This window comes from Talpa occidentalis, unplaced genomic scaffold (assembly GCF_014898055.3).
Source record: "Talpa occidentalis isolate TD23 unplaced genomic scaffold, MPIMG_talOcc4v2.1, whole genome shotgun sequence".
NCBI lineage: Eukaryota > Metazoa > Chordata > Mammalia > Eulipotyphla > Talpidae > Talpa > Talpa occidentalis.
The window spans coordinates 105,268,881-105,290,921 of record NW_026555331.1 but is presented as its reverse complement, the minus strand read 5'-3'; the positions used below and the strand labels follow the sequence as shown (position 1 = coordinate 105,290,921).

At 41.8% G+C, this 22,041-nt stretch overlaps 1 protein-coding gene across 1 annotated transcript in view; it reads right to left on the bottom strand.

The window, feature by feature from the left end:
* LOC119243806 (cyclic AMP-responsive element-binding protein 5-like) overlaps nucleotides 1-19,336 on the bottom strand; it is a 155,479-nt gene extending 136,143 nt beyond the window's left edge. The window contains exon 1 of the mRNA XM_037509725.1: nucleotides 19,294-19,336. The gene's annotated coding sequence lies outside the window, so the exon portion shown is untranslated. The remainder of the gene's footprint in view (nucleotides 1-19,293) is intronic.
* Nucleotides 19,337-22,041: the final 2,705 nt, after the last annotated feature.

Genomic DNA, 22,041 nt, shown 5'->3' with positions numbered 1-22,041 from the left:
AATTATGTGTAGTAGAGCAAGTCAGAATACATAGTAGACAATTTGTAAAAGCAAAGTACTTGTAAAAATTAATACACAAGGGCCTCCCTTGGTGGCGCAGCAGTTGAGCGCTGGGCTGTGAAACTGCCCTCAGCCTCTGCAGCACCAGTTTGATCCCCGGCCTCCGGCGAGGGTCCCACATGGTGCACAGACCTCTCCTGCAGCCCGCTGCTCCCCTCAGCAGTGTACTTCGGTCCTTCTGCCTGCTCTGCTCCCCGCTCTGGCTCTGGTGATTCCTCTCATCCTAATGCGCTTCTGTACCCAGTGCTTGTATAAATAAATAAATCTTTAAAAAAAAATGACTTCATCTTAATTAAAAAAAAGAAAAAAAATTAATACACAGAGTGAGGTTTGTGAGAGTAAGAGGGAGTGAGGCAGGAGAAAGGGCCAAAGGGGTATAAGAGGTGGTGGTAGGCGAAAGAAGGCAGGAAAATAAAAATGTAAAAACTGGGGGAAAAAGATAGCTGGAGGGGGAAAAAAATCAGCCTAGATAGTCATAAAAATTTCTACTAGTTAGAAATATTTGTCCCAAATCTTTGCATAGGACTCAGTGACACAGTAAAAGATGGCATGCCACATTAAATCAGGGAAAATTCACAATAAAAAAAAATTCTATCTTGAAAAAAGAAGAAAGCTTCTATGAAAATAAATGGAGGAACTCCAGCATTTCAGTATAAAATAATAAATAATAGTCATCCATTCATTTGGCAAGTGGTGAAGAAGTGTCTGCAGTGTGCCAGCATTAGATGTCTGGGGGAAGGTGATGAACCAAGCATGCATGATATCTGACATTTCAGAAGTTAGGGTCTAGTGAGTCATATGGTTTTTAAATTTTAAAAAAATTAAAATTCATTTAAAGGAATATAAATTTGAAAACTGATAAGTGATATGAAGGAAAAGTTCAGAGTAGCAGGAGTTTTTGTCTGTGCGCCATGTGGGACCCTAGCCGGGGGCGGGGATCAAGCCTGCACTGCAGGGCCTGCGGGGAGCTTCTCAGACCAGCGCTCAACAGCTGCACCACCAGGGGAGGCCCCGGGGTAGCAGGAGTTTTTAATAGGGGAATTGAATTGAGATTAGGGAGCCAGGGAAAAGCAGGGATGGTCTGGGGGGAAGGGACAGTTCACGCAAAGGACCTGCAGCTGAGATGGGCTTAGGGCTTTCAAGCACCTGAAATTCCTTGCGGTGGAGCCCACTGAGTAAGGGGATATGTGTTATGAGTCTGGCTTATCTGATGCCGGACTTATTTTTAATATGATTATCTTATTTTATTTATTTATTTATTTATTTATACATCTATACATTTATTTATTTATTTATACAAGCACTGGGTACAGTCAGAAGCGCGGGAGGGTGAGAGAATTCACCAGAGCCAGAGCAGGGAGCAGAGCAGGCAGAAGGACCGAGGTACACTGCTGAGGGGAGCAGCGGGCGGCAGGAGAGGTCTGCGCACCATGTGGGACGCTCCTCCGGTGGCCGGGGAGCAGCTGGGGATCGAACAGGCACTGCAGAGGCTGCGGGCAGCTTTGCAACCCAGCGCTCAACTGCTGCGCCACCGGGGAGGCCCTGATTATCTTATTTTTGACTCTGTTTTTACCTGTGGCCCAAACCCCTTCCCTGAATATCAGCAACCCACTGACTACGGGACGGTCTCCTTACACATGACAGGCCCCAAATGGAGTCCCTGGTCTCCCCCACCAAACCTGTGCCACCTGCCGCCTTCCCCCTCTAGGTTGCTGGCAACTCCATCCTTCCAGGGTCTCAGGTCAAAAGCCTTAGGATTTCTTCTTGCTTACTCCCACATCCCATCTGTCAGCAAGCCATTTCAGCTTTACCTTCAACATAAGCCACCCTCCTCCTCACCATTTCCTCCGTCACTTCCCTCCTAACAGGTCCCCCTGCAACACACGGGCCCCTATACACTCTCTTCTCAACTGCAACAAGGGAGCCTTTAGACAGGATGGATTCTCTTCTTCAAATATTCAGTGGTTTCCTTATTGCTGAAATTAATGTCCAAAGTTCACAGCAGGGTCTGCAAGCCCCTACATGATCTGACCACCCACCACCTCCTGCTCTTTCCTCACTGCTCCCTTGCAGCTCCTCAAACACTGTTGAACTAGCAGCTTCCTTTGCCCGGAAGCTCTTTCTTAATGATCCCACAGCCTTAGCTCCCTCTCTTCTTGATTACACTACTCTATTCTACTACTTCACCTGAAAGAGAAAAGAACACATTGCACCCACCTTTCTTTTTAGCACTTATTACTCTATAATGCATTCTATATTTCCCTATGCACACAGAGATTTTGCTGGTCGTTCACCACCATATGCTTAGAACCTAGAAAAGTTCCAGCCAGAGAGAGCAAAGGCTCACCTTTAATGCTGCACTTCATTGTGTGATCACACTGCCAATTCCGAAAGTCCTTTGTAATACATTACAAGCTCCCAGGAAATACTGATAGATAGTTTAATATCTAAGACTGTGGCTCTGGAGAAGTAAGAGAAAAAAGAAGTTTAAGGGAGGAGGGAAAAACAGAGTAGGGTTTATGGTAGACAGGTCGGAGTCTAGGGGAGAAAGGCAGTCCTGAGCTGGAGAAACAGAAATCAAGACAAATTTGGTCTCTCTCACAATTTTGCCTAAGCTCAACCCTTAAAGGAAGGCTTTTTGCCAACCACCATAAGGGGTACTCTTCAGAGTACATATTTCTCTAACCAAAAATCATGGTCATGTGAGTTTTCTGTAATCATCAAAAAGTCCACAGCAAGATGCATAATTATAGTTCTGAAAACAATGTAACAACAGGAAAATTAAGCCTGAGGTATACTTTTAAGTGAAGGAAGCAGAATTTTAAAATATGTCTGTGTTCTAATTAAAACGATTTTTAAAAATATATTCACTTCTAGACAAGATATGGAAGGAAATGGAAAAAAATCGATGCTTCCTTAAAATTGTGAGATTCTCTATGATTTACTGATCCCACCCAATTTGGGGATTTCTAAAATGTTATTGTAATTGTTTTTAATTTATGGAGCCATCCATCAATATATATAAAGAATCTACTAAGTTGATCCTTCCAGGAACACTCACCAGACATCAAATAACTCATATTGGTAATAGGAAATTCAAGACAAAGAACAATGTCCAAGTATCCTTTTAATCAATTCACTCAAGGCTAATTCCATCTACTCTACAAGGAACTATAAACTTGGTTCTTAAGGAAAATGGAAACTGAGCAAGAGTGGTTCTTGCTGTTATGGAGTTTGTAATTCAAGATAAGGAATTTATGACAAACACAAAATAACCACAATACAAGACAATATTTTTAAATCATAAGAAAAAGAGTATCAGCAAAGCACTAAGGAATTAATTTTACATTCAGTTTTTAGTTTGGGAGATCAGGAAATGAGTATTTCCAGAGACAAAAAATGAGGGATAATGGGATGGGTGTGTTGGAAGAGGACAGCAGATGTTCTGGAAAGGAGAAAATAAAAATGGTGAGAAGCTCTCAACACAAACAAGAGTTTATTATGAGTTTAGTTTGAATGTGGAATATAACTACAGCGATGCTGGCTGGAGTTGGACTGGGGCACTTAAAACAGAATGCTCGTGAAGACTTTTGAAATGTTCAGAGCCATAGAGCAAAGAGATTAATTTAGTATCCTGAATAAAGAGTCTGAGATTAGGGATCAGATCAAAGTTTGTTCCAAACCCCAAATTTTCCATTTACTGGTTTTGCCATATTCATTGTCACATTTATTTTTCCTTTAACCCCTGGACCTCTTTTTCTTTATCCATAAATAGAGTTAATACTACACCTTTGGTAGCCTTGTTATGAAGGTTGACATGGTAAATGAAGACAGCGGACACAATAATCAATAAATAATTCTTTTTTTTTTACAGATTTTTTTTATTATTATTTATTTATACAAGCACTGGGTACAGTCAGAGCACAGGAAGGTGAGAGAATTCACCAGAGCCAGAGCGGGAAGCAGAGCAGGCAGACTGACGAAGAAATACACTGCTGAGGGGAGCAGCGGGTGGCAGAAGAGGTCTGCGTGCCATGTGGGACCCTAGCTGGGGGCTGGGGATCGAACCGGCGCTGCAGAGGCTGTGGGGGGGGCGGGGGGGGGCGGGGGCTGGGGATCGAACCGGCGCTGCAGAGGCTGCGGGCAGCTTCGCAGCCCAGCGCTCAACAGCTGAGCCACCAGGGGAAACCCTTCAATAAATAATTCTGTTCCCTCTCAATATTAAATTCATAGAAGGAAACTGGTTGAGGAAGAAGCAGAAGAACAAAATCACAGACATTGCTCAAGTGGCCTCTAGGAGATTTGACAATGGCATGCTCATAATGGCCAAGGGGAAAGGCAGAAGCAATGGCGACCACACAGATTCAAGCTGGGGACACAGAGAACGATGGTGGCCCCCACTGAAATGGACATGTTGGAAGGAGAAATGGGATGAGGGTTAGTTTATGCTTGAATAATTGAAAAATTACATAACAGCAACAGACCACCTAGGTTCCAGTTCATAACCAGGAAGAGAGGTATGGGCTGGAGACACATGACTTATACTATAAGATTTTAAATAGCTGATCATTTCTATTACTAAGGTCTGCAATGCTTCCATCAACCTTTCTCTATTGCTCATCTTGATATACTCATCCTAAATATGTAAAGCTATTGAATAAAAATACCTTATTGTCATGCATTCTAACTCAATTTAGCATCTTGTATGTCCTCCATGATGTGTTATCTTTTTTAACAGTTTTACTGAAATATAATTCACATACCACACAATTCACACATTCAAAGTATAAAATTCAGGGCCTCCCTGGTGGCGCAGCGGTTGAGCGCTGGTTGCGAACCTGCCCGCAGCCTCTGCGACGCTGGTTCAATCCCCGGCTGCTCCCCGGCCACCGGAGGAGGTCCCACATGGCGTGCGGACCTCTCCTGCCGCCCGCTGCTCCCCTCAGCAGTGTGCTTTGGTCCTTCTGCCTGCTCTGCTCCCCGCTCTGGCTCTGGTGAATTCTCTCACCCTCCCGCGTTTCTGACTGTACCCAGTGCATGTATAAACAAAACAAACAAACAAACAAATAAATAAATAAACATGCCTCTATAAAAAATTGAAAAAAAATTAAAAAAAAAAAAAACAAAGTATAAAATTCAATAGCCTTAGAATAGCCACAGATTTGTGCAACCATCACAAGTTCAGAACATTTTCATCACCCTAAGAAGAAACCATACATCCCTTAATGATCAACCCTCCCCTCAAGTGCCCAGTCCCACTTCAGTTTTTGGTAACTACTAATCTACCTTTTGTCTCTGCAGATTTGCCTATTTTGGACATTTCATGCAAATGGGATCATACAATATGTGGTCCTTTGTGTCTGGCTTCTTTTTCATAGCATTATGTTCTCAAAGTTCCTGCAAGTTATGGCATACATCAGTACTACCTTTCTTTTTTATGACCAAATAATATTCCAATATGTGGATATACCACATTTTATTTATTCATCTATCAGTTGATGAACTTAGAATTGTTTCCACATTCTGGCTGTTATCAATACTGCTATGAACACTCATATGCAAGTTTTTGTGCAGGGATATGCTTTAATTTCTCTTGACTGTACACCTATGAGTAAAATATCTGGGTCAACAGTTTGTTCAACTTTTTAGCAAACTGTCAAACTGTTTCCAAAGCAGCTGACAATTCCACCAGCAATATATGAGGGCTCTATTTTCTCCACATCTTCAGCAACACTTGTATTGTCTATCTTTGTTTGTTTTTTGTGTCTTTTGTATTATAGTAATCCTAGTGTATGTAAAGTGGTATCTCACCATGGTTTTGATTTGCATTTCCTTAATAGTAAGCAATTTGAATATTTTTTCATGGGTTTATTGACCATTTGCCTATCTTTTTTAGATAACTCTATTCAAATCCCTTACTTATTTTTAATTGTCTTTTTATCATATATTTTTATGACAGAGAATGTTGTCTTTTGTGTTTTCATTGTACAAAACAGAGTTAGCAAATAGACAGAAAATGTCTATCAACAACTAGAAAATTAGAATTTCCCCCTGCTTGAAACATCTATGTTCAACTCAGGGGGTATGTATTGTTTATGGGAACTGGTGGCTTTTGTGCTTGTCAGTAAATATTAGCACATCAAAACAATGATTGTTAAGCCTGGCAGGGTGACAAACTACAGTTGTATTTAATTCTTTGTTCTCAAGGTTAAAAGTTGGTCTTGTCCTTTAGGCATTGCTCTTTCACAAACCCTGGAGAAAAATTCAAGGCCAAAGCAAGGTCAATGCCCACATTAACTCATCCATTAATTAGCACAATATGTTTGCGCCTATTTTAAAGTATATCTTTATTTTGCTGGCTTTGTCCATCCAAACCTAGTAATATGAAGGCCCCTAGTGCCGAAGACCTGGTCCAAGTTTTTCTGGGAACCCATCAAAAGTTTACTTTTAACATACGTTAAAAAAAAAAAGTCTGAATATATCCACCTCACTCCAAATCCGCCAGCTCCTGTGAGGTCCCATATTGCCTTGGGTGCTGCCTTCTTGATGGGCAAACCTACTATTATGGTTTGGATTGTGTCCCCCCAAACCTCCAGGACCTCAGAATGTGGATTTATTTAGAGACAGAGTTTTTGTAGAAGTAGTCAAGTTTAAAAGAGGCTTTAGGGTGGGCTCTAATCTGACTGTTGTCCTTATAGAGAGGGGAAGTTTGGACACAGAAGGAAGACAAAATGAAGAGACACAAGGAGAAAGCAGCCATCTATAAGCCAAAGAGAGAGACTTCAAACAGATTCATAGGCCTCAGAAGGAACCTATCCTCTGAATTCTTGACTTTGGACTATTAGCCTCCAGAACTGTGAGAGAGGCAGGACATCTGTGGTTTAAGCCACCCAAGTTGTGGTAGTTTGTTACAGTAGCCCTAGGAAATGAACACACCTAGCCACACCTGGGCTCCCTGAGTGCTGGTTCTCTGACTGCCTATAGGGGAGTGGACAAGGGCCTCTCTCCCTGTGGGTGCTACTCTCTGACAGAAATGACCAAAACTGCACTGACTTGGAACCAAACAAGTGTTCTACAGTTTTCAGTTACAGTTGCTCTCTGAGTTTTTGCTCCATGATTTTCTGTTCTCTTCCAAGGCCTCAGACACAAACCCATAGGACACTGGGTCAGCACTCCTCTCCTCTTCCACCACTGCAAAGGACAGTCCAGACATCACTGCCCTGCTTTATTGTGTCAGGCTTATCCTGGCTCTCTTTTTCCTTAGAATGTATAATGCCATCTCCCTGCCCCCTTTTGAAGCTGGCGCCATCATAGCCCATGTCACCATCACCTCTTGTCTGGACAACCACATGAGCCCCCCTCCCCCCACTGGGGTCTCTGTCTTCAGACATGCTCTCTCTCACCCACTTCCCATTGCACTCTTTTGCAATGACTTATTTGGTATCTCTCCTACCAGTAAGTTCTATGAGCAGAGGGACTGTGTCTGTTTTGATCAAGTAGCCCCAGATTCAGGCAGACAATAGGTGCTCAGGAAATATTGATGAATGGAGGGAGAGAAAAAGGAGGGAGGAAAGACAGGGATGGAGGGAATACCTGCTGCCAGAACTTTTAACTCTCAGAATTTTTCCCTCTAGACAACCACACCATTGCTCAGTGTCCCTGTACAGTGTGGATTTATATTCCCTTACATAAACTACCAGATTCTGTTTTTTTCATTGATCTCAATTGAGCATATCCATGCACAAAGAAGGCAATCAAGTCAACACAAATAGAAGTGTTCAAATTGTGCCAAGTTTTTTTTTCCCCCCAAAGTAAATGATATAGCTTTCTACACACAGGACCCATTAGATCCAAGCAAGCTCCCAGAAAAGAGGCATTCAGTTCTGTGCACCTCGCTGGTCTTCCCTGGACTATCTTATGCTTGAGAACCATATCACACACCCTCGTCTCTCTGCATTGGCCTGAACTACAGATTTTGGCTCCTCCTGTTAAAACACCAAAGTCAAGACACCTAGCTTTGAACAAGAAGTCTCTGAATTTTGTTTCTCCATCTGGGGAATGGACACAAGCAAACCTTATTCTCTTTTTTGTAAAAATGGTGGTAAGATATGCACAACAGAAAATTTACTATCTAATCATATTTAAGTGTACAGCTCAGAAGTATTAAATGTATACCACACTGTTATATACCCAATACCCAGAATCCCCTGTTTTTACAGCAAACAATAAATAACTAAATTATGTAAAGGAATACAAGACTTCCTAAGTAGACCTCATGAAATATCTGCTAAGCAATAAACAAGATAAGCATCCACTTTTCAGCCTTCCTTTTAAAGATACTATTGTTTTTGTGCTAAAAAAAAAAAAGCACATTTCCTGGAAAGGGTAAAAATGAACCTTGCTTTAAAGAGTTAATCTGTCTGTCTTAAGACTATCCCTTCAAACAGGCATGTCAAAAAATGATGCATAATTTTTTTCCTCCCTGATTTTTGTGAAGTGTTTCCTAAGGCACAGGAAAAAAAAATTGTAGTTCCCTGCCAGTGCTGTCTCCATCCAATGGGCAGACATCACTGTTTTGTTTTGTTTTGTTTTGAATGTTTTGAATGGTTTGGAGATTAGCATGGGTGTTTAGCAAAAAAGCACAATTTCAAATTACATGCTACTTTGTGGTGCCAAAACACTGCACCATCATCTTTGATGACGTCCACCGGCACAGCTCTGAGAATGGGGTTGTTAGTCATCTGGCTTCCCAAGGCTGGAAGATGAAATTGTGGACAGTGTGTGCTTAGACAGGCCTTATGAGAAGAGAGTCTTCAATATGGTTTCATTTTTTTTAATCTAGCAATATCTTTTAATCAACAATATGTGCATCGGAATTTATGTAACAAATAGAGACTCACTCAAAAGTAGGAATAATTCATCCGTGGGCATTCTAAAAATGATAATAAACACATTTACAAATATGTGTGTTAGTACATTCTGGTCCCATTGGCCAAGATTTTTATTTATATGCAAGCTTAACCACCATAACCACATATATGTATCACTATTAAAATTACTTTAACTTTAATATAGTGCCTAGAAAGAGACCCAAAATAATCCCTCCCTGGGACTGGTCACAAATTTGCGTTATTAATCATGGTTTGTATCTCACCCATTAAGGCACAGAGTTACAGACAGAAACTGCAAATAAATGGCTAAATCCAATCCTAGCCATTATTAGGAGAAAACAAAAACCAAATACTCAAACAGATAGCAGTATATGAGCAAATCAGGAACCAAAATGTCTTACTAAATTCAGGAGTGAGGGCTAGATTTTATGTTCCTCAATGAACGAATACCTTCAGCCCTTTAGTTTAAATTCTCAAAAGAGTTAAACAATTTCCATCTTTAATCTATTGTCTCTTCACAAAGTCCTCTAGCACTCCATCACAAAGTAGCCTAAGAGTAAGTATGCCCAGATACCACCAAAAACACAGGTTTGCAACAAATGTCTCCATGCAACTTTTAGAACAGATTTCCATGTTAAGAAGTTGCTATACCTTAAATATTTGTTAATCAATCCAGGTACATGTAGCCTGAAGCTGAGAAACAGGCCTCATTAGCAGAGAAACCATTCAAGTGCAAGCAATACAAGGAAAAGCATTAGAGAGAATGCTATTTGTTAATTCAAAGACAAAAGCAAGAGTAAATGCAATTGAAAAACCCCCACCTGGAAGCCATTCAGAGTAGTAGATGTTATTTAAGCACTAATAAATATGAGCTCTTTTCTCACATTCACCACCCTTTTAATCAGCAAACAAGATGCTAGTCTGTCAATCCCTCAGTTTCTCCATCTTTGGGGATTAGAGCTGTGTGTCAATAAATGAAGGTTAAAATTCTTCCAATGAATGACTTTGCAAAAACCACACATATTATCACCACAAAATTTAGGGAAACATGTACCTAAAAATGTTTTTTTTAAGTCATGTTTTAAAAGCACATATTCAGATGTGGGTGTATTTAGAAACAGACCAATATGCAGGGAATAAGCAGAGAGGGACTCAGGGTACTATGACTCAGGAGGGCGGGAATGCACAGGCCCTCAGCAGCGTGAAGTTCAAGAGATGAGCACTGAGTGTCTCCTAGTCACTATTTGTCAACTTCAGAAAAAACTGGGTGAGGAATTAGATTTTTTTTTTCATTTCTTGGTTCTTTGCATCCTTTAATGAATGCACAAACTAGTATATTGTGTAAAAAAATATTTTTTAAGGATAACAGTCTGGTGTGTATTGAGAAATACTGATTCTTCTAATATTTTAAAGAACAAATTAAATGAACACTTTAAGTCTAAGGAGTTTTATCAACATCTTGACATGAGCAAAGGGCAAGTTTTACTCTATGCCATGACACAAAGCTCTTTAAAATTTTGGAAGGAAGAAATACAAGGGGATCCAGATATCTCAAACCGAGTAAGATTTTACCCCCAAAACCAGCTAAAGGCAAGTAGCATATGGGGTAAGGAAGCAAGCTGGCAAAGTAACCGAAATGTGGTGATCCTGACCTTTCTGAAATGCAGAGTGCTTAACAGCCTGCATGCAACTCAACTCATAAGTTAAGATTTTTCAGAAAGCAAAATCATTTAAAACGCCCATATTTGGAACTTCTATAAAACAGAGTTCATGTGGGATACAAAGAATTATCTTCTGAATAAATTAGTGCATACATTTTAATTTTTAAATTATATCTTCTATGTTTTGTAAAGTACAGCACTCCTATACCAACCACTTGTTGCCCTTGAACTCTGAATCCATGCTTTACTGCAATCCCTTTCCTTAAATAGAAGCACAGAATACTAGAGTAGAAGATTCCTAAGAGATCAGTTATAATTACAGTTCTCAAGCCCAGCTACACTTTGCAAACACTTGTGGAGCTTTTAAAAAATATAGAGACCAGCCATCCCCCTCCCCCAAACTAATTAAATCAAAGTGGGGAAGGGGAGGAGCAGGTATCAGTAATTTTTTTTTATCAACTCCACAGGTGGTTTTAAGGCTTCCAGGATTAAGAACCATGGATAAAGACCACAGATTTGCATTGCCTGATACCATAGTCACTGGCCACATGTGGCCTACTGAGCACTTGAAATATGACTAGTGCAAAATGAGGTATGCTGTAATTGCAAGATATATACCAGATTTCAAAGATTTAATACAAAATAAACCAAAAGACCCACAAAGAATAGCAGAACATCTCATCCATATTTTTATACTGATTCTACGTTGAACTGTTAGTATTTCAGATATACTAAGTTAAATAAAATATTATTAAAATCGACCTCATGTGTTTCTTTTCACGCTTCTAACGTGGCGGTATAGCACCTTTAAAATTAAACATGGGGCTGGCATTTGGGTTTCCCATATTGGATAGGGCGGCTCATGACTAACACTTTTTTAATCATAATTGAAGAAACTGGAGCAGAGAAGTGTACTGAGTTCAAGGCAGCATTTGGGGGATTCCCTCTTCCAGTCTCAGGCTTTTCTTGTTGCCACACACCACACAGAAACAGACATATAAATGAGAGAGTGTGTAATGCCATCAACCAAATTTCAAACCTCCCTTTTCTCTTTTATCCTGCAAATTCTTTCTTTTAAAATTTGATGTTAAAATCTATTTCCCTTATGGAAAAATGTTCTCTCTCTGCAGTGTTCTCACTTGTGATTTGTTATTGTAGGGTTATTCATGAAAGCAGAGTAGCTGGAATGAATATTAAAATATAAATCTAGAAAAAAACACTAGCATAAGGAAAATGTAGAGAATAGATGAAGAGAATTATTAAGGCTTTTAAGATGCAAGTGGCCAAGTTCTAGCCTGTAAATGCTTTACCTTGTTGTAGTTTAATAAATAACCCTAGAGAACTTGAGCATTCTGAGAGTCGTCTTAGGCACAATATCGATTCCTCCTCACAATTTAGAAATTTGAGCCTACCATAGTGTCGTTCCTTTCAGAAGGCAGTATTTTTTTTCTGTTGTCTTTGCAGTGAGGCAAGTCAGGCTCTTCATAATAGCACACCACATCCCACATCATAAACTGGTACCCTCATGAAATGGACATTATTCTCAATGCCTTCTGCTCTCTGGAGTGTAGATTAGTGCCTGGTCATTCAGAAGCGAAAGAAGCAGCATTGCTTCCTTAAAGAAGAAAACCTTGTCTTGCTTTGATAAATTGAATTGGCCCTGCCAGATCTGGCAAATGGTATAAAATGACAAATGAGATAAAATATATTTCTTCTAATATCAACTGATTTATCAAAACAAGGGATGTTTCCCATTGGAAAGCCAGCAGAAAGAACCATATAAAAAAGGCTGGAATGTGTTATATTTGAGAAATTCTGCCTGTACATAGGGTTCCTTGATATAATAAAAGAATAAGAGACCTGAACTCTGATATAAACACTTCATGAATAAAGATAGGAAGAAAGCTTTGGGTCAGGCCAAACGACACAGACAGTAAGTAGATGCATTCAAGATTTAGATATTCTTGTTCCCTGTCCTAAATACGGTATCATCTTAAATCAAATGTTCGGTGCTCTGGAGCCCCCTATGTTATATGTATGATTTCTATTAGCTATGATTAGTCAATTTTGACAGTCAAACCTCAACTCACTTCTTTTTATGTGGTAATATTTACCTTCAAATACTTTTAAATCACCATTCTGGAAAGATAATATGTTACCACTGGGTCCTGGGGGAACAGACACCTGCCAAAGTGAAAATAGCACTTGTTGCTCTAGTTAACAATAAGAAAAATTATTTACTTTAACTTTTATTTTTCAGATCCCTTCCTCAAAGACGATCTGGAAAAGACAGAAAGTAAAGACAGTTACTGCCTTGTTCTGAGGCCTTCTTTTAGGCCATTTTTAGTCCTGTCTGACATTTAGCCTCAAATGAAATTTGGATGGTGTAATTTTACAGGGCATGTCTAGCAATAACAGTGAGAAATAATGGTGAAGAATGACCTTCAACTGAAGAGGCCAATATTTGAAAAATTAACAGTGCAGAGACAGAAGAATAAATAGAACGGAAACTATAGTTTATTTAGTCAGGGCATACATACAAAAGATCTGATGAAAATTTGTCTTTGGAACATTAGTGAGTAAAAGACTTGGAAAGAAGAAAACATACAAGCCATGGGTTATACTTCATTCATGACAAAGGCATTTATGGCAGCCAAATAGGTGGCAAAAGAAATGACTGCCAGGCAGGGACCAGGCTTCCAGGCCCAGTTTGGTGCTCTCTAGCTCTGTCTTGGGTTAGCCAAGGGTACTCTGAGCCTTAGGGTCTTCTCTGTAAAGTGAAGCATTTGGCCCATCAACAAGACCTTCCCCACCCCAGCTCTGTCTGCTGCTACAACTAGCCTTTTGCTCCCCGCATCAGAATCCCTAGGTGGACAGGAACTCTTTTCTACTCTAAGATTACCTTAAGCCAAATGCCAGCATGGTGGCTTTCAATGCTTATTAATTTTATGGCAAAGATTAGAGATGTGAACCTTGAGAAAATAAGAGAAAGCCACTAAAATTTGTATTTTTTAAGTGCTAAATTGATTCTGATCCATTTCTCAAAAAAGAAAAGGGCAATCGAATGAGCTTGGAGGAAAGAAATATCATAATGTCAGTGCAACCTCTTCACACACTCAAGACTTTATCCGAATCTTTGTAATTTTGTTTTGAAAGTTCCAGTGTCTCAAAAAGAGCCTCAAAAAATTTATTCTCCTTTCTGGAATAGTGTTATCACTACCTGGAAATTTATAAAATGCTTTCTTTCTCATTCTTTCTTTCTATCTTTCTGTTGAATCCATGATTTGTGATTACCAACAATGGAATACTAATGGAGTCTCAAAAAAAAAAAACAACACTAATTGACCATTTTTTCCCTAATTACAAAATGTAAGAACTCTTTAGTGAAATCATTAAACATGATGTCATTTTTAAAGTGCCAGAGTTTCTATTTAAAGCCATGCTACAAAATAGATAGCTTATTTAGTTTACAAATAAGCAACACAAAAAGGTTCTTTAAATCTGTTGAGCATATCTGAAAATGTTTTTTTCTTGCACTTACATATTTGAGGTGAGTGCCCCCCCATTTATTATCTTATCTCAATTGTATAATTTTCTTAAATAGAATTCAGAGAAATAGTCCTAGATTTAAATTTTTAAAAACTAATTTATAAAAGCATTGGTTAGATTCCCATAATACAGCTGGTAGTCAAACTGGACAAGATAATGAATTGACTGAGATCATTGTTCCATCTTCATCCAAGAAAGCTGCCTCTAAAAAAAGATCTTAAATTGCTGTAGAAATCCAATTTGTAAGAAGCAAAAGGAGCATATAGATGGGAAACACCAGCCATGATCACATTAATTTTGTGACTACTGGCATTGCTTTGAAGAAGCAAAAAGAAAAGATGGCAAAAATAATAAATCCACTCAAATCCCCAATTTTAACCTAGCAACACAACCAGAATTAAGCCAACTACAAATACAAAGTTCACAATTTGGGATCTAGGGAACACAACACTCCCATAAAATAATTTTCAGCTCAATAAGAAGTAAACTCTTACACTAAGCCAATACTGTATAGGCTAGTGAGGCATTGTTGCTAAAAAGCAAATTATAGTAAGAAAATAGGAGACCATAAGTTTGACAACCATACAAATAGCCATGGAGAGTCGTGATTGATTGTTTGGTTTTGAATCTGCGGATGTAGGAAACGGACAAATAGTTGTAACGAAAATCTTCAACTTTAGTGTAATCGAAGAACTATATAGGAAAAGTGTCTGACAAACTACCATTCATTTAGCCATGTATTCAAATAAAAGTTGCAACATCATGGATCTATAGAAACAACAGCCTAATTTCTACCATGCTGTTTCTACTATTTTGTGGGAATGTTCTAAAAACCTATCTGACCATATATAAACAATGTAAAGTCACAACTGACTTCCATTGACATGCAATTTATGGATATCAGCAATTTACATTCAAAAATAGTTGTCTCAAAGATATCTGTTGAGCAAACAAATTTACTTAGAGTAAAGTTGAAAATTAAAAATGGCTAGGAATTGATCAGGATTTTAAAATCACAAACAGATCCACATAAAATGTTACAAGCAAAGAAAAATGAGAAAATCTATAGGGAGGCACAAATGAGTTCCTTTTTGTTTTCTTTTTAAGTTTTAACACTAAATAGCTAATATTCAATACCATTGTTTCTCAGGAGACATATATCTAGGTCTGGATGTGGACAATGTTTTTTGTTATTTGTTTTATTTTTAACTTTAGCTTTCTTTTTAAAAACTCCTTACTTGTTTAGTAAGAACTGCAGTTCTTACTAAAGTGACTCAAGAAGCTCATGCAAAAGGGAGTCTTACCTTACACATTATTTAACATGCTTCATAGCTCCCCCACTGCAGTTCACATGCTCATGAACATTATTTTACCCAGAAAATAATGGTCTATTCACAAACACACATACACACAAACACACCACACACACACACACATACCTTTCCACACAAAATGCTACCAAGTCCCAGGAAACTGACAAAAACAACACTAAATTTCAGTGCAAAAATATTCCATTTCAAAATTCCATCCATGAAAATATAAGATTGGTCTCATTTCACCAACTGCAAATTTCCTTTCTGCTTATTAAGTGTAATAAACATCATCTTACCATTATCTGTAGAATGAAATCAGCAACGTGTTGCTTCCTGCAGTCACCAAATCAAGAGTTTTCTCTCTTTCTTTCTAGCAACTTCCTTTCACCAGCAAGATTAGGAAAAAAATAAATCTTTGAGTATTTGCCTCAGTATTTCAGACCACAAGACTGTGAAACTAGCTCTTAGCAAAAAAGAACAGGTCTGGTATTTTACAATCACTCCTGCAACCCAGAGGGACCTCCTGAGCTCTGTACCTCCTCTCCTCCTTCAGTCTCTACGTTTCTTTTAGTAATGAGACTAATTTTTCCAGTAGCCTGAACTCCCTAGATTTAACTGACATGGAAAATGTGACTAAAAACTTGTAGAACAGTCTAGCCTCCAACCCCACACAGAATCAACTTTGTTGTAAGTGTTGAAGAACACCTCGCAAGCAGCTACTTGCTCCTTTGGGCTCCGGCAGCACAGGCATAAAACACCGAATGGCAGTGCGCCATCTAGTTAGCAAGTTGCACTCTCCATCCTAGAAGGGGGGACACCTTCAGACCCTGGGAGTTAAGAACTTGTCAGGGCTCAGCTGCTCTAAAGGTTCAATTGTTTATTTAAATAAAAAAAAATCGCTACTGAGATAATCCACATCTAGTCGATATGGGAAAATTTAGGTTATAATGGCACTACAAACTTTTACATCTAACTTTGATTTACAAGATAAAAGCAAGTTTTAAATTAAAAGAGCTTTCTGTTAATAGAGCTTATTATTCTGAAGACGGGAATGATTTTCTTCGAAAGTTGTCCCTGGGTGCATGCCTATTATCTTTGCTTTTCCCCTTCCACTAATGAGCATTTATCTAAAGAGCCTGTTAATCCTCTGATGTGTGCTTCTGGTCAGAGGTAACAGTTTGAATAAAACCACTAATCACTGATCACTAAATCACTGATCATTAATCACACTCTCCAATGCTGGTGACCCAGGCCATTTTTTTTTCCCTTTAGGTCTCTGCATCACAAACAAGACGTTTAACATTTTGATGCACACATTTTGTGTGGGGTTATTCAATTTCATCTCTAGACGTGAATAAATAATAAATAATACTGCCGAAAACTTGAGCAAGGATGTCAATTAGACCATAGTGAGGAGTTTCACAAATGCCTACTCCACATCATAGCTTTCACTTTGAAGACAGTAGATCTGATTATAAAAAAAAAAAAACAACACATGTTCTTCAAGAAATTCCCACATATAATTCTTCCTTTATTTAGCTTTCACCAACTCCAAATCAAGAGCCCCCAAATCCTCTACTCCCCTCCATTCACCCAGCTAGTTCATTTTTTTATTTGATTTTTGCTACACCCTCTCCTCCCCACCCCCTCGTTATTTGTACTTCTGTCCCTTAGACATGTCACACAGTGTTTTTACTTCAGCTGCCAGATGCGGAGAGTCTGACTCAATTCAATGAGTTGAATATTTAACTTCCTCCTTAAATACAGAAACTTACAGTGAAGAACAAGAAAGTAAACACGCACCAATTTATTGTCTGCTACTTTGGGTTCAACTACTACTGTTCCCTTACTCCTTAAATGAAACGTTTAATCTTGAGCCTTTCAGCTAAATTTGATGTAGTCAGCATCCTCTCACCTCTTCATCTTCCCTCTTTAGCTAAACCGTTCGAGGAAGGCGCTTGCAAAATTAAGGACTTTGTTTGCAGAGGGTGTACTGTTTGCCTAAATCACCAGGGGGACACGGTACAGTATCATAATTCGCAACCTCTCCAAACATTTCCCGATACGTCTTTTCTATCAGAGCTGAGCGCTTTCGCCCTGGGGAAGGGACGCACTGGTGTCTTTTCTTAAATAATAGAAAAGGGCAGATTGCCTGCGTTGATCAGGTACTGCTCTCGCCTTAGCCACCAGAAGCTCTTACCCACACTCTAGGGACTGTGATCGCCCTAGGGCAAGCTGTAAAAGGCGGAGGCGGGGCCGGGGTGATAACGATGTGGGCGGGGGAGGGGTGGACAAGAAGGCGTCCGGGTGAAGGAGGTGATAAAGATGCCCGGGGAACCGGCAATTGTTTCACTCTGTTGGGGTTGGAGAGGGAAAGGCAGAGATGCTTTGTCAGCATTTTGAGTCCCCAACCCTTCAGTATCTGAAGCTGTTAATCAAACATTTACTGGCCTGCAGAATGACGTCATGGACCTGTAGCCGGCCTTTATTTCTTGACACACGTCAGATTGGGAGGGAAAAATAAAAATCCAATACACCCTGCAGATTCTAACAACGAAATATACAAGCAGTCCACTCCAGTTCCTCGCCTTGAACAAGCATCAAGTGGGGGTAACACACGTGCAGGGACAGTTGGGAAGGAGGGGGGGACCAGGTCTGCGGTTTTCTCTACCAGACGACCCCACTCTCCCGCCTCCCGGGAAATAAAACAGTGGCAAAGAAGAAGCGGGCTGCAGGCGGCAGGAGCAAACATCTCCCTAATTCCTTCGCGTCCTGCCCCTCTAAGAACTTCGTGAAAAGTTCAGATGGTTCAGCCGAGAATCTGGTGACGAGGAAGGCTGTGCCACCGGGTCCTGGAGCCGCCGCCACGGCGCGCGGGCCAAAGCGGGAGCTGTCACTTGGGGCAGCGGCGCGGGAGAGACAATGATGCCATCAAGAAAGGGAGAGAGGCAGGAGGCCGCTGCAGGAGTGGACGCGACCACAGTCTCACACTCTCGCGCCTGCAGTCCCTGGAGCGAAAGTCAAGTGCCTTCCAAGGGCGACGTCCACCCCCCCGGGCGCGCGCCACCAGCAATGGCAGGACCCCTGCAGGACAGGCGGCCGCAGCAGGGTCGGCACCCGGGAAGGAGCGAGCCCCGCGCGCTCGCCTGCCCGCCCGTCCCCTAGGTGACCCGGCGTCCTCGCCGCGGCCGCTGGAAGTTTGCAAACTTTCTCCGGGGGCTCCGCCGCATCACTGGGAAGTTGGGGACGCGCGGGGGAGGATCCCGGCTCGCCGTCTCCGCCGCCACAGCTGCTGCCGACGCTTGACTGCACTTCTGGAGGGTTCCGCACCTTGCCAGGTCTCTGGAGGCAAACACACACCCCCGATTCATAACTGTTTCCCGTGTCAGGGAGCCACACGCGCGCTCCTACACACGCACGCACGCCGGGGCGGACACGGCGCTCGCTCCACGTTAGCATCCCTCCTGCCGCACGGCCGGCGGCCGCCGAGACGCGCTCCGGGACGGACACGGCGAGGGGTCTCTGGGGTGGCCTCAGGACACAGCCGAATTCCACAGTCCACCAGCAACTGAGGTCGGACTTCCCTCTGGTCCACCAAAGTGTTTACAAACACAGATCACCCTCCAAAAAAAATGCATCGCATCTTCCCTACTCCTTGCCCTGGAACCTGCCCACTGGACCAAGGAACCGCGCGGCAGCTGCCGAGAACCAACCCCTGCAAACGAGGACGCTCCCGAGATGGCTCCCGTGGCAAGTGCAACAAAAGTGGCTAAATGCAAAAGCCCCAGAAGTGACCCGGCCGTATTTTTAGGAACTTACCAAACAAGTGTGGAGCAGGCAAGAGCGGAGCCCGGGTGAAGGGACCACGTTGGACTGAGCAAAGATTACAATACATTCTATTTAGAGTGCATTACATCACCCCCCCGGTGACGTCACGTGGGATTCCTGAACTTCTAAATCATTGCGGTCCGCGGGGGAGGGATGGAGGGGCGGGGCCGGCTCGCCGAGGGGGCGGGCTCCGCCCCGCCCAGCCCCCGCCCCTTCAGCGGACCCTGCTGCGCGCGCCCCAGAGCGGTGGCGGCGCCGGCGACCGCGCAAGCAACAGCTTGCAGAGCCCAGCGCCTTGTGACACGGCTCCCTGACATTAGTGGTGTGAGTCAGCTTGGAAACAATCCTCATGGTTTCAGACAGGACCACGGAGGAGGCACGGACACGGGCTCTGCTGGAAGAGGGCCTGGTTGTGTTTGGAGGTGTAGTGATGGAGGACAGGGAAGAGGTTGGGGGGGTGTCCTGTAAGGGTGCGGGAAGAGACTTCTGCAAATAGAAATTCCGAACGCGCCTCCCTCCCCCCACCAGCAGATGTCCAGCTCCTTTTCCCCTGCGGCAGTCATGACCTCATTACAGTGTTCCTGCATCCTGGCTTCTCAGATCACTCACTCGACAACGCTTCTCACCTCCCGCTACCCCACCTCAACTGCCAAGGAATAACTTCATTACTGTGCACATTCAGGGGTAATACAGAGCCCCCACTCTTTCCAAGTCCCCCGTTTTGTGCGCCTGAGAAACTGAGAGTTGTTCCTGGAGGCGAACGGTGAATCACAGCTAGAGCCAAGTGATGAGCCTGATTTAGATTCAGCCTCATAGCCGGAAGGACCCTTGGCGATCACTTGCAGATCCTCATCTGTACTCTCCCGGAGCTCACAGGTTGGCAAGTGGCAGAGCCAGAGTCGGAATGCCGCATCCGGGGGCCTGGTCTGCAGTAAATGTCCTCACAGCTCTGTGAGAGAAGGAATCTGGCGTTTTCAGCATCCTCCAGTCCTCATCAGCATCCTCTGCTTAATTTCCTTTCAGATGGTCTCCCTGTGAGTAAGACTCAAAGGCAAGGTATAGGCTAAATTCCAGCCCATCCCAAAAGGTCACTGTCAGCCTTGCAGCAGCTCACACCTTACAAAGCACTCACACCCAGGTGATCTCCCTTGGTTCTCACAACCCAGCACAAGGAGAAGAAGGTGGGTGGTGATTATCCCGGTCTTACAGATGAGCTAATGCAGACTCCAGAAGGTTAGGGGGGCTGACCCGAGATCACTTGATGAAGTATAGCACTGGCACCATCCTGTTTTCAAACCCTAAATCCTACCTTGCTCTGTTCTAGAACCAGGAGCAAGCATGCCCTTCTCATAGGTTACTGGTGGTTAGAACCTCTACTAAGGACACCTTGGCTGGGAACTAGACTTTGCTTGGGAACAGTTTAGCCCCCATTAACAAACAATAATCATTCCTGACATTTATGTAACATCTGACATTTATATAGCACCTCTCAGCCCAATGCATGATAGCCATGACTGTGCAGTTTGCCAGAGAGTCATGACTGGACTGGCTAGAAATTGTAATGCTTTGCCTGGATTGTCACATACTTCTGAGCTGGTTTCACCACACTAAATGGAAGATCTTTGTGTTTTCTTTCTGTTCAGTGTTTAAACACTGCTGACACACCCCCCGCCCCTTTCCTTTAGTGTTCCTTGAGCCCACAGGGACTGAGGAATGTTTCTCACAGCCTTATTCAGAACTCACAACTTAGTTTTTTATTTGTTCTTTTGCATATACAGCCCTGAAGGAACTGCAAAAGATGGGTTCCAGTCCTAACTTGAATCTTAACCAATAAAACTTTAATATGACAGCTCAATTACCTGGGTTTACGGAAGGAAGCAATAGCCTGCTAAGGAACAGCCTCCGTGCCCACATTCCCACTCAATTACCAGGACAGCCTTTCCCACTTAGCGCAGCTATCTATCTACCACTTTCTCCTTCAGAGAGAATGCATAAGCCAGACAAGGGCTAACTGGAGGCAGAAAAAGGACCCAGCTTGACATACAGACCTCAGTTTGAGAACCGATCTATTTTTTCCCCAGCTTATAAGTAGGAAGCAAAGGGATAGAATGGAGAATTAATAAGCAAAGACTAACCAATAATCAAAATATTTAAAAACCCTCAGATAGTTAATCACCATATAAATGTTTAACATTTACCTCCCAGTATTCTCTAAACAGAAACATGTATACATATATATGAGCTTCAATGCAAGTAGTTTATCAGTTTCTAGTAATATCCAAATCACTTGTTGCTCTTTAAAAATTATTGCTGACCTCTTGCTTGCTATGCAGTCACTAGCTAAACAATAACTTTTTTGGGCCATAGTTGGACATGGGAACACACATCAAACTTCCAATGACTTCCCCAACTACTTGATAATCATTTGCGTGCTTAGAATCTCCGTAAGTGAATCATTTCTCTGAACATCAGCAGTACTGTTCATGGTGCTCACTCCTCTCTCACCATCTGCTGAACTGACAGCACTTTCAAATTGTATTACAGACATGTACTTATAGATTCCAGATCTCTATTACCAAGTAAGTCTGTTTCTCACACACATACACAATTGTTTTTAATGTAAATTAAAGGGAGGTGGTATTCATGAGTGTGGACTCTAATATATATTAGGCTCTCTGAGTTGGAATCTCAGCTCTGCTACTTGATTTTTAAAACCTCTGCATCTCAGTTTCCTCACCT